Source organism: Stegostoma tigrinum, chromosome 16 (genome assembly GCF_030684315.1).
Source record: "Stegostoma tigrinum isolate sSteTig4 chromosome 16, sSteTig4.hap1, whole genome shotgun sequence".
Classification (NCBI taxonomy): domain Eukaryota; kingdom Metazoa; phylum Chordata; class Chondrichthyes; order Orectolobiformes; family Stegostomatidae; genus Stegostoma; species Stegostoma tigrinum.
In genome coordinates, this window is record NC_081369.1 from 57,916,195 (window position 1) to 57,938,160 (window position 21,966).

Genomic DNA, 21,966 nt, shown 5'->3' on the forward strand with positions numbered 1-21,966 from the left:
AATGTTTTAACCCAAAGATTTGTAGGTATCTGGAATGCACTGCTGAAGTGAATGTGAGAGGTGGCAATCCTCAAGACACTTAGCGTGGTACAGTGGCTCAATGGTTAGCACTGCTGTCTCACAGCACCAGGGTCCCGAGTTCAATTCCACCCTCAGGTGACCATCTGTGTGGAGTTTGCACATTCTCCCTGTGTCTGCTTGGGTTTCCTCCGGGCGCTCTGTTTCATCGTCTCCAGGAATAGTGCCAGAAGACTGGAGGATAGCAAATGTGGTTCCCCTGTTCAAGAAGGGGAGTAGAGACAACCCTGGTAATTATAGACCAGTGAGCCTTACCTCAGTTGTTGGTAAAGTGTTGGAAAAGGTTATAAGGGATAGGATTTATAATCATCTAGAAAAGAATAAATTGATTAGGGATAGTCAGCACGGTTTTGTGAAGGGAAGGTCGTGCCTCACAAACATTATTGAGTTCTTTGAGAAGGTGACCAAACAGGTAGATGAGAGTAAACCGGTTGACGTGGAGTATATGGATTTCAGCAAGGCGTTTGATAAGGTTCCCCACAGTAGGCTATTGTACAAACTGCGGAGGAATGGAATTATGGGAGATATTGCAGTTTGGATCGGACATTGGCTTGCTGAAAGAAGACAGAGGGTGGTAGTTGATGGGAAATGTTCATCCTGGAGAGCAATTACTAGTGGTCTACCGCAAGGATCGGTGTCGGGTCCACTGCTGTTTGTCATTTTTATAAATGACCTGGATGAGGGCGTAGAAGGATGGGTTAGTAAATTTGCAGACGACACTAAGGTCGGTGGAGTTGGGGATAGTGATAAAGGATGTTGTAGGTTGCAGAGAGACGTAGATAAGCTGCAGAGCTGGGCTGAGAGGTGGCAAATGGAGTTTAATGCGGACAAGTGTGAGGTGATGCACTTTGGTAGGAGTAACCAGAATGCAAAGTACTGGGCTAATGGTAAGATTTTTGGTAGTGTAGATGAGCACAGAGATCTCGGTGTCCATGTACCCAGATCCTTGAAAGTTGCCACCCAGGTTGACAGGGTTGTTAAGAAGGCATACAGTGTTTTAGCTTTTATTAATAGAGGGATCGAGTTCCGCAACCAAGAGGTTATGTTGCAGCTGTACAAAACTCCGGTGCGGCCGCACTTGGAGTATTGCATACAGTTCTGGTCACCGCATTATAAGAAGGGTGTGGAAGCTTTGGAAAGGGTGCAGAGGAGATTTACTAGGATGTTGCCTGGTCTGGAGGGAAGGTCTTACGAGGAAAGGCTGAGGGACTTGAGGCTGTTTTCGTTAGAGAGAAGAAGGTTGAGAGGTGACTTAATTGAGACGTATAAAATAATCAGAGGGTTAGATAGGGTGGATAGGGAGAGCCTTTTTCCTAGGATGGTAATGGCGAGCACGAGGGGGCATAGCTTTAAATTGAGGGGTGAAAGATATAGGACAGATGTCAGAGGTAGTTTCTTTACTCAGAGAGTAGTAAGGGAATGGAACACTTTGCCTGCAATGGTAGTAGATTCGCCAACTTTAAGTACATTTAAGTTGTCATTGGACAAGCATATGGAATAGTGTAGGCTAGATGGGCTTGAGATCGGTATGGCAGGTCAGCACAACATTGAGGGCCGAAGGGCCTGTACTGTGTTGTAATGTTCTGTGTTCTATGTTCTATGTTCCCTCTCACAGCCCCAAGATATGTAGGCCCGACAGACTGCCAATGCTAAATTGTTAGTAGTGCTCAGCGATGTGTATATTAGTTGGGTTATAGAGGGATGGGTCTGGGTGGGCTGCTGTAAGGGTTGGTGTGGACCTTTTGGGCTGAATGGCCTTTTTGCACGCTGTAGGGATTCTATGAGAACATTAATGATGATGCCTTGCCAATGCCTCCACTTCTTGCCTTCAAACAACCGCTGAACCTTAAACAGACAATCGTTCAAGCAAATTACCCAACTTTCAGAACAACATCGAACACAACACCATATAACCCTGTCATGGTAACCTCTGCAAGACATGTCAAATCATCGACATGGACGCTACCATCACACCTGGGAACACCACCAACCACACGCCTGGCAGAAACTTGTCTCTCTCAAATGCTGCAGGCAAGGATGCTCTAAGACATGGTATATTGGCGAAACCATGCAGACACTACAACAACAGATGAATGGACACCGCATAACAATCGCCAGAAAGGACGTTCCCTCCCTGGGACATTCAGTGGTCAGGGACCTTTGGCCTCAGATCTTTGGTTAAATGCCCTCTAAGGTGGACTTCAGGATACACAACAACACCGATGCCGGGCAGAGGCTGATAGCCAAGTTCTGCCCCCATAGGGATGGCTTCAACCAGGATCTTTTGGCCATGTTGCAATACAAGTGACCCTACCACACTATACATTCTCACAAACAACACTCACACACACATATTCACATGCTCACACAGACCGTCTCTCTCTCTCTCTCTCTCACACACACACACACACACACACACACACACACACACACACTTGCACCTTCTCTCTCACACAAACACACTCACACATACATATTCACATATTCACACAGACCCCCTTTCTCACACACGCAGACAAAGACAAGACACACACACACTCTCTTTCTCTCCCCTTTTGCTCATAAATTCTGTGTCTGATGCCACATCTCTCACTAACACCTGAAGAAGGAGCATGACTCCAAAATCTGGTGCCTTCAAATAAACCTGTTGGACTTTAACCTTGTCATCTGTGCCTGGTAACAGGAATTGGTTAACTCAGACAAGAGGCTTAAGGCATTTTCTGGATTTCAAAGACTTGTTTCTGTGCTTGTGGGTGTTCTTGGAAATTGAGTCTATGTATGAAGAGTGAATTGATGAACATCATTCTGAAAAAACTAATTGTCGAACCTATTCACCTCGACTAAATGAAGGGAAAACTGTACTGAGTGCTGTATGTAAGACAGAGAGGACTGTAGTAAGTGACAACATATACTATTGATCAGCTGGGAAAGTGTACTCAAACGTCATTGTCCTTAGTTGAGATGTGCATTGAAGTAATGTTATTTTGTTCCCAAATGTTTGAAATAAATCAGAGACAAATCCATTTCATTTCTGTAATCTGAAGATTCATTCAGAGAGCTGAGTAGCCTGGCTGTTCAAACATAAATGTTTAACTACACTGGCACTCTTTATCTTTTTTGTTAAATTAAATATATTTCAGATTGCTGTGATAAAAATCTCTGCTTGTCCTTTCATGCTGTTTTTATTATGCTACAACTGCATGCAATGCCGCAATTGAATTTATTGCTCTTAATATTGCTGTATAATGGTTGTGTTTTACAAGGTTTAGGCTAATGAATCCAACAGATTCTGAATTCTAATCCCACTATGATAATTCAAAAATTTTAATTCTGTGCAAAATAAAAAAAAGTTAGCATCGGTGAAAACGATGATAAAGCTATCGGATTGTCATTTAAAAAGCAAACTTGCTTCCCAAATCTAAATGATTCCAAATCCACAAACAGCCCTTTTGAAGTGCATTAAGCACCAAATTGCGACTTAAGGAAAACCCAAAGGCCTTTCTCTCAAAGCAACTGGAGATGGATGACAATATCCTTATCTGAGGAAGGATATTCACACTATGGAGGGACTGCAACAAAGATTTACCAGAGTAACTCCTGGGGTGGCAAGACTGATGTATGAAAAGAGGTTGAGCCAGTTGGGATTGTAATCACTGGAGTTGAGAAGAATGGGGTTGGGGGGGTGTGGTTGGCAGTCGGCAGGGGAAGTGCCATTGAAAACAACATAACAGAATGAGACAGGTTAGATGCAGGAACGCTGTTTCCAATGGTGGTGGAGCCCAGAACTAGAGGTTATTGTTTAAGGATAAGGGGACAACCTTTTAGGAGTGAGATGAAGAGAAATTTCTTCACTTAGAGAGGGGTGCGGAATTCTCTGTCACACAAAATTGTTGAGGCCAAACAATGATGTGTGTTCAAGAAGGAATTTGATCTAGCTCTTGTGGCTAAAGGGCTTAAGGAATACGGAGGGAGAGTAATGAGCGTGATGATCATTGGAATGGCACAGCAGGCGCAAAGGGCCGAATGGCCTATTCCTGTATTGTCTACTTCTAAAAATCTGGACTGACGCTCAGGGCAGGAGGATGGTGTTGTGGGTGTCAGGCATAGCTCTGGATCCTGCTGGATTGGAACCTGTAGAATGCCAAATCTGATGCACAGATGCCTGTTTGATGCTGACAACTGGGAAAGTGATCAATCAGAAGCCTCAGCTAAAACTCTCGCACTTCAGTTGGCAATTGGTAGGACCCAGGGAAGCAAGGTACTTTAGCAATCAATAAATGGGGCCTGAGTCTCTATGGAGCCTGCTGCGTGTGGGCCAACAGACTCAGGCCAGGGCCTGTGATTTCTCTCCCTGCCGCAGGTAAGCGATGGTCATTTAAGAGGCAATTTCCTTTGACTCCCTGATGAAGGGAAGTTACATGCACATCAACTTGCATTTATATGGCACCTTTATTCACAGAACGATGACTACACAGAATGAGGCTTCTAAGTCTATCATGCCTGTATTAGGTCTTCAAATGAGCATCATTATCTTGTGCCAATCTCCTGCTTTTTCGCCAAACACTTGCACACCGTTTTTATCTAAATAATCATCCAATACTCCCTTGAATACCTCTAGTGAACCTACTTCTATCACATTTCCAGGTTGCTGATTCAATTACTAAGCTACTCGGTAGTTTTTTTTTTCTCATATCACCCTTGCTTCCTTTGCACATCACTTCAAATCTGTATGCTCTTTTTTTTTGTCTCTACAAATGGAAACAGCTTCTCTCCATCTACTATATCTATCCCACTCATGCTTCTGAAAATCTCAAGCAAATCTCCTCTCAGATTTCTTCTCTCAAAGAGGAGTCCCAACTTCTTCAATTTATCCTCATCATGAAATGTCTCAATTCCGGAAGCATTCTTATATTCACTCCTGCACTCTCTCCAATGTGTTGACATCCTCTCTGTAACTGACATCCGGAGCTATAGATAATACTTCAGCTAAGGTCAAACAACTATCTTTTACAAGTTCATCATCACATTCTGCAGAGGCTCTCCACGGCCCTACTAATAGAACCAAGGACACTGTATGCTTTATTAACTGCTCTCTCTGCTTAATGCAGCAAAATGTTCCAAAACGTGTTGTAGGAGTGTTACCATATAATTACACCTTAATTCCTACATCTGAATGATTAGCAATGAAGCCTGTACAAGGATGTTGGGAAAAGCATCCAAAGTCACAACATCCCACTGTTCAAGAAAGAACCAGGCACTGCTGGATAAATGGGCATCTGGAGATAAGGGTTGCTTAAACTTTGTGGTGAACAAAGCTACTACTTTAAAGACAGAAGAGAGGACAATGAAACAGATGTATTTTGTCAATATGACCCTTGGATGGATGATCTCAGAGTAATGAGTGTCCTGGGAGGGACCTGAATTTTTTGAAAGATCAAGAGAAAGCATAGAAATTGGAGCATTGAAGACATTGGGAGCAAAAACCTTGGAATAACCATTGTAGAAATACGACTTTGAGTTTGGAAGTCAGAGAAGAAGGACAGATCTAGCTGAGTGACTGTAACCTGGCCAGCTATCCCTCACTACTTCAGGTAATACCTAAGTCTCAGTAGTAAGTCCAAGGCTATGTTTAACATAATGCAATTTTATCCTGTAGTGTTGAACTGAGTGATAAAGGACTAGATTGCAGGCTATAATCGCTGTGTTCAGTGGCATTGATCAGGAGAGGGTAATGGATTAGTGTTATCAACAGAATTGGCTAAAGAAGTTGGTTTTGAGGACTATCAAAAGGAAACTCAGTGAGATTTAGGGAATTGATTCCAAAATTAAGTGCCTGGCCAGCCAGGGTAAGGCTGTCGTTGGTGGAGCAATCAAAATGGCTCAGTGGAATAGGTCAGCAGGTCATCAATCACATTAATGTAGTATTGGCATTCTCATGAAATCTGCTTTCAGTCTGTTAATAGCTAGGATTAATTAATTCATCACAGCATACCATCAGACTGTGAATGACTGCAGCAGCGTTAGGCTAGTCTCCCACTAGTGATAACATGATTATCACCACCAACAAAAACTGAAATTGCTGGCAAAGTTCAACGGGATGGCAGCATCTGTGAAGAGTTATTGTTTCGGATCCGGTGGCACTTCCTCAGAACTGCTGAGCTTTTCCAGCAATTTCTGTTTTTGTATCTGATTTACAATCTGCAGTTCTTTTGGTTTTATTGAGCATTATTACCAATTCTTTTACATCTGCACGTGCCACTTAAACCACAGCCATTGTACTTTAACTTGGCACTCAAAGCAAGACAGAGAGAGCACGGCAGGGTGAGCAAGAGGGAGAATTATTTCATGGTTTTCCTGCCTAACTCAAGGCTTGGTATTTACAGGCAGCTATATTCCAAACAACACGGGTAACAGGATGGAAAGCCTAGTCTCTCCACTGACCTGGGGCTGGATACTTTTAACCTTTCAAGAGCAGTTAATCAACTGAAGTTATGTAGGGAGATCAGGTCCACAACCTGATGCGCAAGAATCAGCATGTACCACTGTAGTTAATAAAGTGTGAAGCTGGATTAACACAGCAGGCCAAGCAGCATCCCAGGAGCACAAAGGCTGACGTTTCGGGCCGAGACCCTTCATCAGAGAGGGGGATAGGGTGAGGGTTCTGGAATAAATAGGGAGAGAGGGGGAGGCGGACCGAAGATGGAGAGAAAAGAAGATAGGTAGAGAGGAGAGTATAAGTGGGGGGGTAGGGAGGGGATAGGTCAGTCCAGGGAAGACGGACAGGTCAAGGATGTGGGATGAGGTTAGTAGGTAGGAAATGGAGGTGCGGCTTGGGGTGGGAGGAAGGGATGGGTGAGAGGAAGAACAGATTAGGGAGGCAGAGACAGGTTGGACTGGTTTTGGGATGCAGTGGGGGGAGGGGACGAACTGGGCTGGTTTAGGGATGCGGTGGGGGAAGGGGAGATTTTGAAGCTTGTGAAGTACCATTGGGCTGCAGGGTTCCCAAGCGGAATATGAGTTGCTGTTCCTACAACCTTCGGGTGGCATCATTGTGGCACTGCAGGAGGCCCATGATGGACATGTCATCTAAAGAATGGGAGGGGGAGTGGAAATGGTTCATCTAAAGAATGGGAACTGCATCACACAACCAGCCCAGCTCTTCCCCTCCACCCATTGCATCCCAAAGCCAGTCCAACCTGTCTCTGCCTCCCTAACCTGTTCTTCCTCTCACCCATCCCTTCCTCCCACCCCAAGCCGCACCTCCATCTCCTACCTACTCACCTCATCCCACCTCCTTGACCTGTCCGTCTTCCCTGGACTGACCTATCCCCTCCCTACCTCCCACCTATACTCTCCTCTGCACCTATCTTCTTTTCTCTCCATCTTCGGTCCGCCCCCCCCCCCCTCCCTATTTATTCCAGAACCCTCACCCCATCCCCCTCTCTGATGAAGGGTCTAGGCCCGAAACGTCAGCTTCTGTGCTCCTGAGATGCTGCTGGGCCTGCTGTCTTCATCCAGCTTCACACTTTATTATCTTGGATTCTCCAGCATCTGCAGTTCCTATTACCTCTGATACCATTGCACGTTGTTTATCCAATGACCAATTAAATGTCCTTAAAGTTGGTGAGTCTGCTACTGTTGCAGGCAGAGCATTCCACGCTCTTACTACCCTCTGAGTAAAGAACCTACCTCTGACATCTGTCCTATATCTGTCACCCCTCAGTTTAAAGCTATGTCCCCTCGTGCTAGCCATCTCCATCCGAGGAAAAAGGCTCTCACTGTCCACACTACCTAATCTTCTGATCATCTTGTATGTCTCTAAGGTGCTCTTAACTTCTTCTCTCTAATGAAAACAGCCTCAAGTCCCTCAGCATTTTCTCAGAAGACCTTCCCTCCATACCAGGCAACATCCTAGTAAATCTCCTTTGCACCCTTTCCAAAGCTTCCACATCCTTCTTATAATGCAGCAACCAGAACTGTACGCAATACTCCAAGTGTGGGTACAGCAGAGTTTTGTACAGCTGCAGCATGACCTCATGGCTCTGAAATTCAAACTCTCTACCAATATAACCTAACACACCTGTACGCCTTCTTAACAACCCTATCAACCTAGGTGGCAACTTTCAGGGATCTATGTACATGGACGCAGAGATCTCTCTGCTCATCCACACTACCAAGAATCTTACCATTAACCCAGTACTCTGAATTCCTGTTACTCCTTCCAAAGTGAATTATTTCACACATTTCTGCATTAAACTCCATTTGCCACCTCTCAGCCTAGCTCTGCAGCTTATCTATGTCCCTTTGTAACCTGCAACATCCTTCCGCACTATCCACAACTCCACCAACTTTAGTGTCATCTGCAAATTCACTAATCCATCCTTCTACGTCCTCATCCAGGTCATTTATAAAAATGACAAACAGCAGTGGCCCCTTGCAGTACACCACTAGCAACTGAGCTCCAGGATGAACATTCCTCATGAATTACAACCCTCTGTCTTCTTCCAACTAGCCAATTTTGATCCAAACCACTAAGCCACCCTCAATCCCATGACTCCATATTTTATGCCATAGCCTACCGTGGGGAACCTTATCAATGCTTTACTGAAACCCATATACACCACATCAACTGCTTTACCCTCATCCACCTGTTTGGTCACCTTCTCAAAGAACTCAATAATGTTTGTGAGGCACGACCTTCCCTTCACAAAACCGTGTTGACTATCCCTATTCAAATTATTCCTTTCAAGATGATTATAAATGCTATCTCTTATAATTCTCTCCAACACTTTACCCACAATTGAAGTAAGGCTCTCTGGTCTATAATTACCAGGGTTGCCTCTACTTCCCTTCTTGAACAAGGGGACAACATTTGCTATCCTCCAGTCTTCTGGCACTATTCCTGTGGAAAATGATGACATAAAGATCAAAGCCAAAGGCTCTGCAATCTCCTCCCTTGCGTCCCAGAGAATCCTAGGATAAATCTCATCCGGCCCGGGGACTTATCTATTTTCACACTTTCCAGAATTGTTAACACCTTCTTATGAACCTCAATCCCACTTAGCCTAATAGCCTATATCTCAGTATTCTCCTCCACAACATTGTCTTTTTCCTGTGTGAATACTGACGAAAAATATTCATTCAGCGCCTCTCCCGTCTCTTCGAACTCCACACACAACTTCCCACTACTGCCCCTGACTGGCCGTAATCCTATGCTAGTCAATCTTTTATTCCTGACATACCTGTAGAAAGTTTTAGGGTTTTCCTTGATCCTACCTGCCAAAGAATTCTCATGTCACCTCCTGCCTCTTCTTAGCTTTCTCTTTAGATCCTTCCTGGCTAACTTGTAACTCTCAAGCACCCTGAATGAGCCTTCACACCTCATCTTTACATAAGCATCCTTCTTCCTCTTGACAAGAGATTCAGCTCCTTTAGTAAACCAAGATTCCCTCGCTAGACCACTTCTTCCCTGCCTGACAGGTGCATACTTATCAAGGACACCCAGTAGCTATTCCTTGAACAAGCTCCACATTTCAATTGCGCCCAGCCCCTGCAGTTTCCTTCCCCATCCTGAGCATCCTAAATCTTGCCTAATCGCCTCATAATTGCCTTTCCCCAGCTATAAATCTTGCCCTGCAGTATACATCAGTTTGGAAAGTATCTCCGCAGAGGATGGCAAACGTTGGATGTTAGTATCCCTTAAAAAACTGAACTTTCCAAGTATTCACCGAGATTTCATTTGACAGCTGTTACAGCAGTAATTGACTTCCCAAAATTCTAACATATGAAAACAAGGGGATGGATTTAAAATAAATCAGAGGTCATGATGCACCTTGAACTGGCATGAAAAATTAATGTGCCAGGAAATGCACTCTATTATCAGTGTATGTTTTTACAGAAACAAGAAGGGTTTGTTCTTGGAAGGAAAATAAAAGTAACCTTCAAATGAACATGGGCAAGGGGACGATAGTCACCCAACATTATAAGTCGTTGTCCCATGGCTATTGGCCAAAAGGAATCAAACAATTGATCTTCCCACAGGAACTAACCCACCGCTAAAAATATGGGATAATAATAAGTGCTTGGGGCAGATGAGAGTTTGTTTTGAGCAATTCTCATCAGGTAGAACTTATTGGCAGGAGTTTTCATCCTGGTCCATGGGAGACAGTCTTCATTGAGCAATCCTCGTTAGTCAGAGCGTAGGCAGACAAGAGAAGAGGGAGTTCCTGGGAAGAGTTCATTCACACCTCAGCTTGAGAGCAGGATGCTGCCTCCACCACTTTAACAAGCCCTGTGCAATTGTCCTCACATAACACTGAACTGTTCTCTTTAGCTACAAAGAGTGTTGTGCTTGCAGGTTTAGCCTAGCCCTCATCTACAAACACTACTGGATGAAGATCATGTTGCTACATGATATAAAGTTGATGTAAGGTCTATTTCAGATTAGGAACTGGCATGATAGCAGAGCACCATGTAGGCAGCTGTGCAATTTTGAAATAAACCCCCTTTAGGGGGCTCAACTTAATCTCCTGTTTTACTTGTTTGTAAGTGGGTATGGGGCCATCCTAGGTGTGAACAAATAGATGGGTTTGGCCTCTGTTTTCAGCATGATGTGACACATAGTGTTGTGTTTTCCTCGGCCTTTAGAGAGTTTTAGGAAATGTTTTCCAAACTTCTCTGTTGGGTTCTGACCAAAAACCGTGTCTCCTTTAAGGATGGAGTAGAGGGCTATGCAGTGTCTCCTGCTGAGCAACAGCCATACACTATATGCTCTTACACTATATATAATGTTTCAATAGTTTCTTTATCACTGTGCCTTAACAAAGCCTGAAGCTACAAAGGAATAAAGCTAGTGCCATACATTAAATTATGAATCTTTAAAGTTACTGGAATGGGTAGCTACATCATTTGCAAAAGTTGTCTCATATTGTTTCAATCATTAAGTTGGCAACCAGGGTATAGACACCTATACAGCGTATTCAAAAAGAATGGGTACCCTATGAACACAGTCCGCCGATTTCTCAGCAACAAACCCAAACAAACAGACAAAACGGGCTCAGAAACCATGACCACTCTCCCCTACATCAAGGACATTTCCGAAGTGACTGCCAGACTAGTCGGACCCCTTGGCATCAGGGTAGCCCACAAACCCACCAAATCCTGGTGGCTAGCTTCCTAGGAAGCTAGCCACCAGGATACATGAACATCAACTAGCCACAAAACGACATGACCCACTATCACTCGTATCCTTACATACAGATAAGGAAGGACATCACTTTGATTGGGACAACACATCCATCCTAGGACAAGCCAAACAGAGACATGCACGAGAATTCCTAGAAGCATGGTATTCCAACCGGAACTCCATCAACAAACACATTGACTTGGAGCCAATCTACCATCCCCTGAGAAAAAGAACAGGAAATGACATCACCAACCCAAGGAAACCTAACCAGATAAATAGAAAGCGGGACATAACACCAGCGCTTCGTTGGAGGCTCACTGATGATGTTACCTAGAATGGTGACGAAACGTATGAAAACTAACCTTCCATTTTCTGTTTTATTTTTAACATTTGTTGACTTACCAGTACATATACTCTGGTGCACCATAACTTTCCAAACTAACGCTAAAAGATTGAAAACAAAAAAATGCTAGCGCTCACAGTGGGTCAGGCAGCATCCAGGGAGATGAAGTTTTTTCAGGGATAGGGAAGGGGTTGAATCTGGCTAGTATGCTCTTCAGCGCATTAGTGTGGGTTTGTTGGGCTAAATGGCCTGCTTCTACACTTTAAGAATTCTATGATCAATTGTACCAGCCTCCACCATTTCCTCTGGCAACTCTTTCTGTAGGTCCACCATCCTCTGCATGAAATAGTTGTCCCCATCTTTCCCCTTTCACCTTCAAACTATGCCCTCATAGTTTTGGACACCCCCACCCCAGGGAAAGACCTTGTCTATTCACTTTATCGATGCCCCCCCATGATTTTAAAAACCTCTATAAGGCCATTCCTCGACCTCCAAACTTCCATGGAAAATAGTCCCAGCCTGTTCAGCCTCTCCCTATAGCCCAAAACCCTCCAGCTCTGCCAACATCCTTATAAATCTTTTCTGAGCACTTGTAAGTTTCACAACATCTTTCTTACAGCAGGGAGACCTGAATTGAATGCAATATTCCAAAAGTAGCTGAACTAGTCTCCCAACCGTAAGTCATTTTATTGCTTTTCCCTGCAGCCATATGCATATTGTCATTTTTTTTCATAATGAGACTGATCAATATTAAATAATTGGATAATAAGCACACTCCCAATTTGTAAATATGCCATCCTCTATCATAGATACAACTTTCTGTACAAGCAGTGGATTACCCAAAGAAGAATTTAATCGACCACAGTGATGTTAATGTTTTGGTGAAATAATGTGTTTTGACCTCCTTCTGATGAATAAGCTCAATGTTTGAATGAGAATCATTATAAATGTTGCAGAATAAAGGACCGCAATCATTTAAGTAATGGTTAAGACAATCTCATTTTGGAGTTTAGCACAGAATTACAGAGTTCACACAAATGTTATGTTGCAGAAGGAGGTCATTTAGCCCATCGTGTAAGAGCCAACTTTTGAGCATTTAGATTCATTACCAGTCTGCTGATTGTCCCCACAACTCTTCACTTTGTTTCTGTTTAAATTGTCATCTAATTCCATCTTGAATGGAATCATGACAGACAAAACTAACGGTCGTATGACAGATCCTGTTGCTGTACAACAATGTGGATGCTCTGTCCTCCAGGAAGACATTAGGATGTCTTCCTGGAGAATAAATGCCTTCCTAGAGAATGGATTAGAGTGTAAAACTAATTTAGTATCTGCTGCTGCCTTCAAGACTGACCTGTACCACCAGATAGAAGAATTGGAAAAGAAGGGAATAATCAAGAAAGTGACAACTCCTTACAGAATGGGTTAGCAGCATAGTGGCTTTTATTTTAGATTTAGATTTTATTGTCACGTGTACTCAAATGTGGTGTACAAGAGTACAGCAAAAAATATATGATGTTGCCGCGCACAGTGCCATCTTAGGCTCAAAGTACCTATGTACAAACTTTTAGTTACAGATGTAGAAAAATAACGAAATCAGTTAAAAAGTTCATCACGACAGTCTTCTTAGTAAAAAAGTAGAAAAATAAAGAAATGAATTTAAAAAGTCAACCATGTAGCAGCCTGAAAGCTGAGAGTATTTATATTCAGCCAAAGAATCTAAATGAAGCTCTGAAGTGATCTTAATACGCCAAGCCAACCATCAAAGGAATTTAGTCATAATTTGCAAAGTAAAACCTTCACTATCTTAAATACAAAAGGTTGTTACTGGGAGGTGAAGCTGAATGAAAGCAGCAGCTTCATGAGACATCACCGCTCCAGTGAAAAGTCAACACAGACAACATGAAATAGTGAACTTCCCAATATAGGATTTGTAGTGAATGACCAGCTCATTTATGCAGAGGCACAATTGTTGACCATATTCCAAACTGCGTGTGACTGCTCAATAGTTCCCGATATGAACATTCAGCTGAACCAGAAAATATTGCAATTCAAGATGCCCACGATCAGATACAGAGACCATGTATGGACATCAAGATGCCTTCACTTAGACCCTGAAAAGGTGAAAACTGTAACAGCCTTGCAGTCATCAAAAGCAGCAGAACAAATTGTTAGACAATAAAATGTGAGGCTGGATGAACACAGCAGGCCCAACAGCATCTCAGGAGCACAAAAGCTGATGCTTCAGGCCTAGACCCTTCATCAGAGATGGGGATGGGGAGAAGGTTCTGGAATAAATAGGGAGAGAGGGGGAGGTGAACCGAAGATGGAGAGAAAAGAAGATAGGTGGAGAGGAGAGTATTGGTGGGGAGGTGCGGAGGGGATAGGTCAGTCCAGGGAAGACGGACAGGTCAAGGATGTGGGATGAGGTTAGTAGGTAGGAGATGGAGGTGCGGCTTGGGGTGGGAGGAAGGGATGGGTGAGAGGAAGAACAGGTTAGGGAAGTAGAGACAGGCTGGGCTGGTTTTGGGATGCGGTGGGGGGAAGGGGAGATTTTGAAGCTGGTGAAGTCCACATTGATACCATTGGGCTGCAGGGTTCCCAAGTGGAATATGAGTTGCTGTTCCTGCAACCTTCGGGTGGCATCATTGTGGCACTGCAGGAGGCCCATGATGGACATGTCATCTAAAGAATGGGAGGGGGAGTGGAAATGGTTTGCGACTGGGAGGTGCAGTTGTTTGTTGCGAACCGAGTGGAGGTGTTCTGCAAAGCGGTCCCCAAGCCTCTGCTTGGTTTCCCCAATGTAGAAATAGGGGATGGAACCCTTTCCCAATTCCTCCACCTCTGCCGCAACTGCTCCCAGGATGAGGCATTCCACTCCTGCACATCCCAGATGTCCAAGTTCTTCAAGGACCGCAACTTTCCCCCCACAGTGGTCGAGAACACCCTTGACTGCGTCTCCCGCATTTCCCGCAACACATCCATCACACCCTGCCCCCGCCTCAACCGCCCAAAGAGGATCCCCCTCATTCTCACACACCACCCGACCAACCTCCGGATACAACGCATCATCCTCCGACACTTCCGCCATCTACAACCCGACCCCACCACCCAAGACATTTTTCCATCCCCACCCTTGTCTGCTTTCCGGAGAGACCACTCTCTCCGTGACTCCCTTGTTCGCTCCACACTGCCCTCCAACCCCACCACACCCGGTACCTTCCCCTGCAACCGCAGGAAATGCTACACTTGCCCACACACCTCCTCCCTCACCCCCATCCCAGGCCCCAAGATGACTTTCCATATTAAGCAGAGGTTCACCTGCACATCTGCCAATGTGGTATACTGCATCCACTGTACCCGGTGTGGCTTCCTCTACATTGGGGAAACCAAGCAGAGGCTTGGGAACCGCTTTGCAGAACACCTCCGCTCGGTTCACAATAAACAACTGCACCTCCCAATCGCAAACCACTTCCACTCCCCCTCCCATTCTTTAGATGACATGTCCGTCATGGGCCTCCTGCAGTGCCACAATGATGCCACCCGAAGGTTGCAGGAACAGCAACTCATATTCCGCTTGGGAACCCTGCAGCTCAATGGCATCAATGTGGACTTCACCAGCTTAAAAATCTCCCCTTCCCCCACCGCATCCCAAAACCAGCCCAGTTCGTCCCCTCCCCCCACTGCACCACACAACCAGCCCAGCTCTTCCCCTCCCCCCACTGCATCCCAAAACCAGTCCAACCTGTCTCTGCCTCCCTAACCTGTTCTTCCTCTCACCCATCCCTTCCTCCCACCCCAAGCCACACCTCCATCTCCTACCGAACTTCATCCCACCTCCTTGACCTGCCCATCTTCCCTGGACTGAACTATCTCCTCCCTACCTCCCCACCCATACTCTCCTCTCCACCTATCTTCTTTTCTCCATCTTCGGTCCGCCTCTCCCTCTCTCCCTATTTATTCCAGAACCCTCACCCCATCCCCATCTCTGATGAAGGGTCTAGGCCCGAAACGTCAGCTTTTGTGCTCCTGAGATGCTGCTTGGCCTGCTGTGTTCATCCAGCCTCACATTTTATTGTCTTGGATTCTCCAGCATCTGCAGTTCCCATTACCACAGAACAAATTGTTAGATTGTCAACTACTTAGTGAAACTCTTGCCTAATTTGTCGTTGGAGAGTGTACCATTATTCCAAATCACTGCCAAGAATGTGCAGTGTATTGGGGCATAGAACATGGAGAGATGTTTGCTAAAATCAAGCAACTAGTCATGACAAAGTCAGAGCCAAAATGCCATAACATAACTGATGACATCTGCCTGCAGTATGACACCAGAGAAACAGGTCTTGAAGCAACTTGATTGGAACAGGGTCAATGAGTCGCATATATATCCAGGTTGTTAAAACCAGTCAGTAATTCTATGAGAGATAATGGGAACTGCAGATGCTGGAGATTCCAAGATAATAAAATGTGAGGCTGGACGAACACAGCAGGCCAAGCAGCATCTCAGGAGCACAAAAGCTGACGTTTCGGGCCTAGACCCTTCATCAGAGAGGGGGATGGGGGGAGGGAACTGGAATAAATAGGGAGAGAGGGGGAGGCGGACCGAAGATGGAGAGTAAAGAAGATAGGTGGAGAGAGTGTAGGTGGGGAGGTAGGGAGGGGATAGGTCAGTCCAGGGAAGACGGACAGGTCAAGGAGGTGGGATGAGGTTAGTAGGTAGCGGGGGGTGCGGCTTGGGGTGGGAGGAAGGGATGGGTGAGAGGAAGAACCGGTTAGGGAGGCAGAGACAGGTTGGACTGGTTTTGGGATGCAGTGGGTGGGGGGGAAGAGCTGGGCTGGTTGTGTGGTGCAGTGGGGGGAGGGGACGAACTGGGCTGGTTGAGGGATGCAGTAGGGGAAGGGGAGATTTTGAAACTGGTGAAGTCCACATTGATACCATATGGCTGCAGGGTTCCCAGGCGGAATATGAGTTGCTGTTCCTGCAACCTTCGGGTGGCATCATTGTGGCAGTGCAGGAGGCCCATGATGGACATGTCATCAAGAGAATGGGAGGGGGAGTGGAAATGGTTTGCGACTGGGAGGTGCAGTTGTTTTTTGCGAACTGAGCGGAGGTGTTCTGCAAAGCGGTCCCCAAGCCTCCGCTTGGTTTCCCCAATGTAGAGAAAGCCGCACCGGGTACAGTGGATGCAGTATACCACATTGGCAGATGTGCAGGTGAACCTCTGCTTAATGTGGAATGTCATCTTGGGGCCTGGGATGGGGGTGAGGGAGGAGGTGTGGGGACAAGTGTAGCATTTCCTGCGGTTGCAGGGGAAGGTGCCGGGTGTGGTGGGGTTGGAGGGCAGTGTAGAGCGAACAAGGGAGTCACGGAGAGAGTGGTCTCTCCGGAAAGCAGACAGGGGAGGGGATGGAAAAATGTCTTGGGTGGTGGGGTCGGATTGTAAATGGCTGAAGTGTCGGAGGATAATGCGTTGTATCCGGAGGTTGGTAGGGTGGTGTGTGAGAACGAGGGGGATCCTCTTGGGGCGGTTGTGGGGTGTGAGGGATGTGTCGCGGGAAATGCGGGAGACGCGGTCAAGGGCATTCTCGATCACCGTGGGGGGAAAGTTACGGTCCTTAAAGAACTTGGACATCTGGGATGTGCGGGAGTGGAATGTCTTGTCGTGGGAGCAGATGCGGCGGAGGCGGAGGAATTGGGAATAGGGGATGGAATTTTTGCAGGAGGGTGGGTGGGAGGAGGTGTATTCTAGGTAGCTGTGGGAGTCGGTGGGCTTGAAATGGACATCAGTTACAAGCTGGTTGCCTGAGATGGAGACTGAGAGGTCCAGGAAGGTGAGGGATGTGCTGGAGATGGCCCAGGTGAACTGAAGGTTGGGGTGGAAGGTGTTGGTGAAGTGGATGAACTGTTCGAGCTCCTCTGGGGAGCAAGAGGCGGCGCCGATACAGTCATCAATGTACCGGAGGAAGAGGTGGGGTTTGGGGCTTGTGTAGGTGCGGAAGAGGGACTGTTCCACGTAACCTACAAAGAGGCAGGCATAGCTGGGGCCCATGCGGGTGCCCATGGCCACCCCCTTAGTCTGTAGGAAGTGGGAGGAGTCAAAAGAGAAGTTGTTGAGTGTGAGGACGAGTTCAGCTAGGCGGATGAGAGTGTCGGTGGAGTTCACCTGGGCCATCTCCAGCACATCCCTCACCTTCCTGGACCTCTCAGTCTCCATCTCAGGCAACCAGCTTGTAACTGATGTCCATTTCAAGCCCACCGACTCCCACAGCTACCTAGAATACACCTCCTCCCACCCACCCTCCTGCAAAAATTCCATCCCCTATTCCCAATTCCTCCGCCTCCGCCGCATCTGCTCCCACGACAAGACATTCCACTCCCGCACATCCCAGATGTCCAAGTTCTTTAAGGACCTTAACTTTCCCCCCACGGTGATCGAGAACGCCCTTGACCCCGTCTCCCGCATTTCCCGCGACACATCCCTCACACCCCGCCCCCGCCACAACCGCCCCAAGAGGATCCCCCTCGTTCTCACACACCACCCTACCAACCTTCGGATACAACGCATTATCCTCCGACACTTCAGCCATTTACAATCCGACCCCACCACCCAAGACATTTTTCCATCCCCTCCCCTGTCTGCTTTCCGGAGAAACTCCGACACTTCCGCCATTTACAATCCGACCCCACCACCCAAGACATTTTTCCATCCCCACCCCTGTCTGCTTTCCGGAGAGACCACTCTCTCCGTGACTCCCTTGTTCGCTCCAAACTGCCCTCCAACCCCACCACACCCGGCACCTTCCCCTGCAACCGCAGGAAATGCTACACTTGTCCCCACACCTCCTCCCTCACCCCCATCCCAGGCCCCAAGATGACATTCCACATTAAGCAGAGGTTCACCTGCACATCTGCCAATGTGGTATACTGCATCCACTGTACCCGGTGCGGCTTTCTCTACATTGGGGAAACCAAGCGGAGGCTTGGGGACCGCTTTGCAGAACACCTCCGCTCAGTTCGCAACAAACAACTGCACCTCCCAGTCGCAAACCATTTCCACTCCCCCTCCCATTCTCTTGATGACATGTCCATCATGGGCCTCCTGCACTGCCACAATGATGCCACCCGAAGGTTGCAGGAACAGCAACTCATATTCCGCCTGGGAACCCTGCAGCCATATGGTATCAATGTGGACTTCACCAGTTTCAAAATCTCCCCTTCCCCCACTGCATCCCTAAACCAGCCCAGTTCATCCCCTCCCCCCACTGCACCACACAACCAGCCCAGCTCTTCCCCCCCACCCACTGCATCCCAAAACCAGTCCAACCTGTCTCTGCCTCCCTAACCGGTTCTTCCTCTCACCCATCCCTTCCTCCCACCCCCAGCCGCACCCCCAGCTACCTACTAACCTCATCCCACCTCCTTGACCTGTCCGTCTTCCCTGGACTGACCTATCCCCTCCCTACCTCCCCACCTACACCCTCTCCACCTATCTTCTTTGCTCTCCATCTTCGGTCCGCCTCCCCCTCTCTCCCTATTTATTCCAGTTCCCTCCCCCCATCCCCCTCTCTGATGAAGGGTCTAGGCCCGAAACGTCAGCTTTTGTGCTCCTGAGATGCTGCTTGGCCTGCTGTGTTCATCCAGCCTCACATTTTATTATCTTGGAATCTCCAGCATCTGCAGTTCCCATTATCTCTCTCTCTCTCCGTGACTCCCTTGTTCGCTCTACACTGCCCTCCAACCCCACCTCACCCGGCACCTTCCCCTGCAACCGCAGGAAATGCTACACTTGTCCCCACACCTCCTCCCTCACCCCCATCCCAGGCCCCAAGATGACATTCCACATCAAGCAGAGGTTCACCTGCACATCTGCCAATGTGGTATACTGCATCCACTGTACCCGGTGCGGCTTCCTCTACATTGGGGAAACCACGCGGAGGCTTGGGGACCGCTTTGCAGAACACCTCCGCTCAGTTCGCAAAAAACAACTGCACCTCCCAGTCGCAAACCATTTCCACTCCCCCTCCCATTCTCTTGATGACATGTCCATCATGGGCCTCCTGCACTGCCACAATGATGCCACCCGAAGGTTGCAGGAACAGCAACTCATATTCCGCCTGGGAACCCTGCAGCCATATGGTATCAATGTGGACTTCACCAGTTTCAAAATCTCCCCTTCCCCTACTGCATCCCTCAACCAGCCCAGTTCGTCCCCTCCCCCCACTGCACCACACAACCAGCCCAGCTCTTCCCCCCCACCCACTGCATCCCAAAACCAGTCCAACCTGTCTCTGCCTCCCTAACCGGTTCTTCCTCTCACCCATCCCTTCCTCCCACCCCAAGCCGCACCCCCCGCTACCTATTAACCTCATCCCACCTCCTTGACCTGTCCGTCTTCCCTGGACTGACCTATCCCCTCCCTACCTCCCCACCTACACTCTCTCCACCTATCTTCTTTACTCTCCATCTTCGGTCCGCCTCCCCCTCTCTCCCTATTTATTCCAGTTCCCTCCCCCCATCCCCCTCTCTGATGAAGGGTCTAGGCCCGAAACGTCAGCTTTTGTGCTCCTGAGATGCTGCTTGGCCCACAGTAATTCTATGTCTTTCTGAAGCTGAGTAATACCAGACTTGAATTGTTAATTCTGTTACTTTCTCCACAGATGCTGGCAGACCTTGTTTGGGCTGCCATTAACTCAGAGACACAAAATGGCCAACACACTGCCCCTGGCAAGCATTGCAGAACATGGTAGACAATAGTAGGACAGAATTAAAAGCCTGGTCCAGTGTTTAAGTGAGAAGAATTGGTACCTATGGGAAGGGGTTATTTTGAGATGACAGAGAGCTCTGAACAAACAGCAGCTGCAAGAAGTCCATTGGTAACGAGTTCAATAAGAAATGTCTGATGACAGACAGCTTGAAATGTGTAAAAACAAGCAAAGAGAAAAGTAAGATCCCACAATAACAGACATGGATGAATTAATGGGATTATGGCTCATAAAAATCTAGGAGATCGGATAAATTCTTTGACTGCGAAAGTGATTGACTTTCAGTCTTATCAATGAGGAAGATGATGTTTCATTAGGTGAAAAGAGATAGTCAGAATAGGGGCAGTAAAGCTCAACCCAGAAGACAGCAAGTGATCAGCGTAGATCATGGTGCAGCTGCAAAGCAGATAAGATCATTTCACACTAACTGTTTTTCTGAAACCATTCACAATGTTAAGAGTAAGGGGTTCTAGTTGGAGATTCTTCAGATAATCACAGAGATAGATTACGGTACACATAGATACATACATACAAAATACGAAAATCACTAAAAGCATTAAAGGAAAATATTCAGATGGGAGGCTCTGTGGGGACGAGAGAGACTCACGGTTGGTGTGTTGCCTCCCAGGTGCCAGGGTGCATGATGTCTCTGATCGTGTTTTTGGGATCCTTAAGGGGGAGGGGGAGCAGCCCCAAGTCGTGGTCCACATAGGCACCAATGACATAGGTAGGAAGAGAGATGGGGATTTAAGGCAGAAATTCAGGGAGCAAGGATGGAAGCTGAGAGCTAGGCCGAACAGAGTTGTTGTCTCTGGTTTGTTGCCCGTGCCACGTGCTAGTGAGGCGAGGAATAGGGAGAGAGAAGAGTTGAACACGTGGCTACAGGGATGGCGCAGGAGGGAGGGTTTTGGATTCTTGGATAATTGGGGCTCTTTCTGGGGTAGGTGGGACCTCTACAAGCAGGATGGTCTTCACCTTAACCAGAGGGGTACCGATATCCTGGGGGGGAAATTTGCTAAGGCTATTCGGGTGGGTTTAAACAAATTCAGCAGGGGGATGGGCACCAAAATTGTAGTTCAACTATAGAAAAGGTTGAGAGTAGGGAGGTCCGAAATAAAGTTTCAGGGAAGCAAGATGGCATCGGCAAGCAAGAAGTCGGTTTGAAGCGTGTCTACTTCAATGCCAGGAGTGTCCGGAATAAGGCGGGTGAACTTGCAGCAGGGGTTGGTACCTGGGACTTTGATGTTGTGGCCATTTCAGAGACATGGATAGCGCAGGGACAGGAATGGTTGTTGCAGGTTCCGGGATTTAGATGTTTCAGTAAGAACAGAGAAGATGGTAAAAGGGGCGGAGGTGTGGCATTGTTGGTCAAGGACAGTATTACAGTTGCAGAAAGGATGTTTGGGGACTCGTCAACTGAGGTAGTATGGGCTGAGGTTAGAAACAGGAAAGGAGAGGTCACCCTGTTGGGAGTTTTCTACAGGCCTCCGAATAGTTCCAGAGATGTAGAGGAAAGGATAGCAAAGATGATTCTCGATAGGAGTGAGAGAGACAGGGTAGTTGTCATGGGGGACTTCAGCTTTCCAAATATTGA